This window comes from Eubalaena glacialis, chromosome 9 (assembly GCF_028564815.1).
Source record: "Eubalaena glacialis isolate mEubGla1 chromosome 9, mEubGla1.1.hap2.+ XY, whole genome shotgun sequence".
In the NCBI taxonomy this organism is placed as follows: domain Eukaryota; kingdom Metazoa; phylum Chordata; class Mammalia; order Artiodactyla; family Balaenidae; genus Eubalaena; species Eubalaena glacialis.
Window position 1 is genome coordinate 74,967,502 of NC_083724.1, and position 6,840 is coordinate 74,974,341.

The following is a 6,840-nucleotide window of genomic DNA, read 5'->3' on the forward strand; positions in this document are numbered from 1 at the left end:
AACTGTCATTAAAAATCTTCCAACAAACAAAAGTCAAGGACCAGATGGCTTCACAGGTGAATTCTATCAAACATTTAGAGAAGAGCTAACACCTATCCTTCAAAACTCTTCGAAAAAATTGCAGAGGAAGGAAAACTCCCAAACTCACTACATTAGGCCACCATCACCCTGATACCAAAACCAGACAAAGATACTACAAAAAAAGAAAATTACAGACCAATATCACTGATGAATATAGATGCAAAAATCCTCAACAAAATACTAGCAAACAGAATCCAACAACACATTAAAAGGATCAAACACCATGATCAAGTGGGATTTATGCCAGAGATGCAAAGATTCTTCAATAGACACAAATCAATCAATGTGATACACCATATTAACAGAATGAAGAATAAAAACCTTATGATCATCTCAATAGATGCAGAAAAAGCTTTTGACAAAATTCAACTCCCATTTATGATAAAAACTCTCCAGAAAGTGGGCACAGAGGGAACCCTACTTCAACATAATAAAGGCCATATATGACAAACCCACAGCAAACATCATTCTCAATGGTGAAAAACTGAAAACATTTCCTCTAAGATCAGGAACAAGATAAGTTTGCCCACTCTCACCACTATTATTCAACATAGTTTTGGAAGTCCTAGCCATGGCAATCAGAGAAGAAAAAGAAATAAAAGGAATACAAATTGGAAAAGAAGAAGTAAAACTGTCACTGTTTGCAGATGACATGATACTATACATAGAGAATCCTAAAGATGCCACCAGAGAACTACTAGAGCTAATCAATGAATTTGGTAAAGTTGCAGGATACAAAATTAATGCACAGAAATCTCTTGCATTCCTATACACTAATGATGAAAAATCTGAAAGAGAAATCAAGGAAACACTCCCATTTACCACTGCAACAAAAAGAATAAAATACCTAGGAATAAACCTACCTAGGGAGACAAAAGACCTGTATGCAGAAAACTATAAGATACTGATGAAAGAAATTAAAGATGATACCAACAGATGGAGAGATATACCATGTTCTTGGATTGGAAGAATCAATATTGTGAAAATGACTATACTACCCAAAGCAATCTACAGATTCAATGCAATCCCTATGAAATTACCAATGGCATTTTTTACAGAACTAGAACAAAAAATCTTAAAATTTGTATGGAGACACAAAAGACCCCGAATAGCCAAAGCAGTCTTGAGGGAAAAAAACGGAGCTGGAGGAATCAGACTCCCTGACTTCAGGCTATACTACAAAGCTACAGTAATCAATACAATATGGTACTGGCACAAAAACAGAAATATACATCAATGGAACAGGATAGAAAGCCCAGAGATAAACCCATGCACCTATGGTCAACTAATCTATGACAAAGGATGCACGGATATATAGTGGAGAAAAGACATCCTCTTCAATAAGTGGTGCTGGGAAAACTGGACAGCTACATGTAAAAGAATGAAATTAGAACACTCCCTAACACCATACACAAAAATAAACTTAAAATGGATAAGAGACCTAAATGTAAGACCAGGCGGTATAAAACTCTTAGAGGAAAACATAGGAAGAATACTCTTTGACATAAATCACAGCAAGATCTTTTTTGATTCACCTCCTAGAGTAATGGAAATAAAAACAAAAATAAACAAATGGGACCTAATGAAACTTAAAAGCTTTTGCACAGCAAAGGAAACCATAAACAAGACGAAAAGACAACCCTCAGAATGGGAGAAAATATTTGCAAATGAATCATCGTACAAAGGATTAATCTCCAAAATATATAAACAGCTCATGCAGCTCAATATTAAAAAACCAAACAACCCAATCCAAAAATGGGCAGAAGACCTAAATAGACATTTCTCCAAAGAAGACATACAGATGGCCAAGAAAGCACATGAAAAGCTGCTCAACATCACTAATTATTAGAGGAAAGCAAATCAAAAGTACAATGAGGTATCACCTCACACCAGTTAGAATGGGCATCATCAGAAAATCTACAGACAACAAATGCTGGCGAGGGTGTGGAGAAAAGGGAACCCTCTTGCACTGTTGGTGAGAATGTAAATTGATACAGCCACTATGGAGAACAATATGGAGGTTCCTTAAAGAACTGAAAATAGAATTACCATATGACCTAGCAATCCCACTCCTGGGCATATACCCAGTGAAAACCATAATTCAAAAAGACACATTCACCCCAACGTTCATTGCAGCACTACTTACAATAGCCAGGTCATGGAAGCAACCTAAATGCCCATCAACAGATGAATGGACAAAGAAGATGCGGTACATATATACAATGGAATATTACTCAGCCATATAAAGGAACGAAATTGGGTCATTTGTAGAGATGTGAATGCATCTAGAGAATGTCATACAGAGTGAAGTAAGTCAGAAAAAGAAAAACAAATATCATATATTAACGCATATATGTGGAACCTAGAAAAATGGTACAGATGAACCGGTTTGCAGGGCAGAAATTGAGACACAGATGTAGAGAACAAACGTATGGACACCAAGGGGGGAAAGCAGCGGGGGGTGGGGGTTGTGGTGTGATGAATTGGGAGATTGGGATTGACATGTATACACTGATGTGTATAAAATGGATGACTAATAAGAAAAAATAAATAAAAAATAAACATACACAGGTTATTTGTGAGTAAAAAAAAAAAAAATTTTGGGGTCTCTTTGAACTCCAGAATTCACGGACACCTCTTATAGCAATGGATCATGATTGTTTACTAATAAAGTTCACTTGATATGGACATGCAGAAATAAAAAAATAAAAAATAAAATTACTCTGAGGGTGTAAAAAAAAACCACATTAAGCTTCTAGTTCAAATCCCAGCCCGACCTTATGCCCTCCTGCATTGAAGGTCTTTCCATGGATTAGAGCTGACAGGGTCAGTTTCACTCCTGATCAAAGGGGCTGTGTATAACGCAGCCAATCAGGCTGGCATTATTCACTTTAGCAGACAGAGAAGTTCTACAATCCAGCTTGTACTTAGCAGCGATGCCGAAACGTGTGTTGTTAACTGCTGGCAGTCCACGAGAGGTTTATTGATGTTTCAATCTTCTGATTCACCTTCTGGTAGATCTACCTTCCAAATTCACTGCCATTGTTCACATGAGTGTGCAGCTGGAAGTCTGTGGCCTTGTAACCCAGGGTGAAATTATTCTGTGACAGTTTGGATTTGGCTGTGTCAGAACTCATCTGATAGCCAGCAAGCCAACCTCCAAAGGCCAACACAGCCCAGCCATAGATTGGTCCAGAAAAATTGATACCAACATTACTGCCAAGACTGAAACAATCCCGTTTATAGGAGGCCTTCAATTTCCCACTCTTCTTTCCTGTGTTCCCTACAAATACGGTATCAAGAGTCAGTTTCGAACCTTCAGCCAACTTATTCTATTCTCCAAAGACACTTCTGTCCCAAGAGTACTGTCTGTGTTCCACTTTTGGGTGAAGGTCAGTCCATAGTTACAAATCTTGTATTTGGTCTCTAGGTTGCCTGATGCTTTCCCTGTATCATTGTAAGCATGACCAGAAGTAGAAAATTCCACTCCACTACATGGCTTGGTTCTCAGATCTATTTTGACCATGCCAAATCCATATCCTTTGTTGAAGACATCCTTGGCAGCCTTTCCTAGGTCATAGTAAGTTGGTGTGTTACACATATCTCCGACGGCAGGGCCTGTCCGCTCAGCCAGGAGGGCCCGTCCACTCCGCTAGAGCACTGCTGAAGGTCTTCTTCAGGCCAACGCCGTCCGCGCCTGCGCAGCCCCACACTTGCGGTGCCTGCGTGCTGCGAGCCCCACGCTGCAGCTGCGCCACAGTGTCGCGCCGGTGTCGCGCGCCACAGGCGAGAGGCAGACTAACACCCCCAACTGTCCGAGTGCGCGCGAGCGCAGTAGGGCCCGGCCTTTGGCTTCTTTCTTAATTATTTTTGTTGTTGTTGAGTTGTAGGAGTTTTTAAAATATATATTCTGGACATTAACCCCTTATCAGATATATGATTTATAAATATTGTTTCCCATTCCATAAGTTGCTTTTTCACTCTGTTGATTGTGTCCTTTGATGCACAATTTATCTATTTTTCTTTTGTTTCCTGTGCTCTCTCTTTTTTTTTAAGTCACACAAGTATTCCCCAGTGCTCTAATCCAAGATTCAAAGAGAATGATCATCATCACACAATGGGATGGAATGGAATAGATTCATCAGATGCAGTCACAAGTCCCAGTCTTTCTACCTTTTAGGGATACTTGTCTAACTTTTTTAGTAAAAGCACTGCTTAAACCCTGTCAAATCTCCGTGAAGGAGATGGGCTTGAATGTATAGTTCTCTACATCCTGCTTATTGGGCTTACCTATCGCTAGAGTTGGGCTATGGGAGCATCTGAGCTCTCTCTTTGGGCCCACCAGACAAAACAAAAAACAAAACAAAGAAAACCAAAACAAACAAACAAAAATACTTCCGAAGTATAAAAGACCGTGTGTCCAATTTTAAGGATAGATATTGACTATAGCATGGAGAGGCAGTGTACAATGTGGTGGATAATTTCACTGGTGAGGACTGTACCCAAAATAACTGAGTGTTCAGGAAAAAACTTACTAAATAGTTCATCTCAGAATTGCTATGATAATTTGGCATATAACTGTAACTACCTCTGAACAAGTTGCCCTGTCAGGAATATGGAGGAAGGGAAAGTTTCTCAAAAAATATTTTAAATTAAAACCAATATACTGGAGTACTAAAATAACAATACCTCTTTGTGACCTCAAATAATTCTCTCTCTGGACCTGTTCCCTTACCTGTAAAAAATGATGCTAAATAAATGAGTTGAGTTAATCTGTCTTTTAATTTGATTCAAAATCAATGAAGTATATGGGAAAAGCAGGTCAGTGGTGCCTACATGATTACATGACTTCATATACCTCAAAATGGGTTTTGTTTTACGTATAATTCAAAGCAAATTATAAGCAAAGAAGATAATTACAACATCTTACAGAGTTCATGTGGGTGTGGTCACGTGGTTAAACGTGGATGTGAGGGTACTGCACAAGGTAAGCTCCTTATCGTGAATTTACTAAGTTTACATTTCCCATGCGGCAAGTTTCTTACGGGTATTTAAGGTTTTAATGCAAGAAGCATGCGTGACATTACTCTGTTAATATTACAGGAAGTCTCTACTTTTGTATAGCTTATTTTGGCTGTAATAAAATCTGCAACTCACATTTTATATGCAATAAATGTATAGGATCTATTTCTCTCAGGGTCTTTAACAACTATCTTTACTACCGCAGCAAAATATTTTAGTGAAAATGTGTGATTTGTGGGTGCTAAACATGGAGATGAGGTTGGAGGGACACGGTGGGACGAAGTGGCATAATGGGCTGTGAGGATAATAGATGCATTCTTTGGTTTACTGGATGACCATTTCACACCAGGAATTAAATTAAATTCATGCAGTAATAATTTTTAAGAGCCAGAAATACAGAACTATAGAGAAATGAACCCATGTGAGCTCATTCTTTTAGTCATATTGGCCCACACAAGACTCCTAAACAGTGTGTGTACCAAGCACAGTAAAAGATGATACTGAAATTATTCCTTTTCCTTTTTCCTTTCCTTTTCCTCTAGCTTTTCTTTTCCATTATGAGGTATGCTTAGCTATTCAGCAAACAATTATAGATGACAAACTATTGTACTAGTTATGTCATGAAGAGCTAAAGAATATGTTGGCAGAGACATGAATAATGCTCAGAATTTTCACTCAATCTTTAAGTGCAGTATTACTATTAATTCATTCTAGAATTATACAGACACTAGCAAGGTACATAATTATGGTAGTAATTTTCTTTAATATTATAATGTCTTATAAATGTTAGGACTGCTTTTCCAGAAGAGGGAAGATAAAAGTTTCCCTTATTCTGAACTTAATCTTCTGTGAATGAGTTACCCCAATTGCCCTCCCCAAAGTCTACCTATGGAATTGAGCTAGAAAACACCATGTCCTACACAGCAGCAAAAGTTGCTACATAGTTATTTGGCTTTAAAATACCCTTCCTGTAAACAAGAGGAGTTATTCAAGAGATTTGCAGCATATCCTTGGTGAAGACAGGAGAGGAGAAAATCTAGAGGTATATGTATTGTGCTTTGCTTTACATCATAAACATGTAAATGGAAGGTCAAGGATTTACTATTTTAAACAAATTCAAGTGAGGAGGGATGTTTTATTTTGTAAATAATTATGGCCTTATTTGTTTTAAGTTCAAATTTCCATACGTCAAATTTTATTAAATGGAGCACATCTGTATGAGATCTAAATGGAAAACCTGAGAAGAGTTTATGTTTAATGTAGTGATGATTTAATGAATTAATCATTCATTCATTCATTTGTATATTAAATATTAACCAAATATTTACCTAGACTCTGTTTTGTTCTCAATAGACTAGATCTTACTGCAGGAACAAATAACCACTATTACTGACTCCAAACAGACCAAAAAAAGGTTTATTTCCTACACTAGTTACATGTTGGTGACAGGATAACTAGGACCTTTGTTCATTATCATGTCACCTCCCCTCTGAGACTCCGGCTGATGAAGCATTCACTAGCTACACTATGCCAGACACTGTGGTAGAACGGGAAAAGAATATCTTCAGCCCCGCAGTGTCTCTTAAAACTTCTACCCAGAAATGACACGTCACCATGACTCATGTTTCATTGGCCAACGCGAGGCCCATAACGTGAGTCTGAAGTGCAGTATGAGAAATGCAATAAACTGAATTTCCTATTCACATGTTTAGGCGTGATTGCCTGTCCCTAACTAAA

At 37.9% G+C, this 6,840-nt stretch overlaps 1 pseudogene; it reads right to left on the reverse strand.

Annotated features, from left to right (window-relative positions):
• Window positions 1-2,845: 2,845 nt before the first annotated feature.
• Window positions 2,846-3,713, reverse strand: LOC133097229 (voltage-dependent anion-selective channel protein 3-like; annotated as a pseudogene).
• Window positions 3,714-6,840: the final 3,127 nt, after the last annotated feature.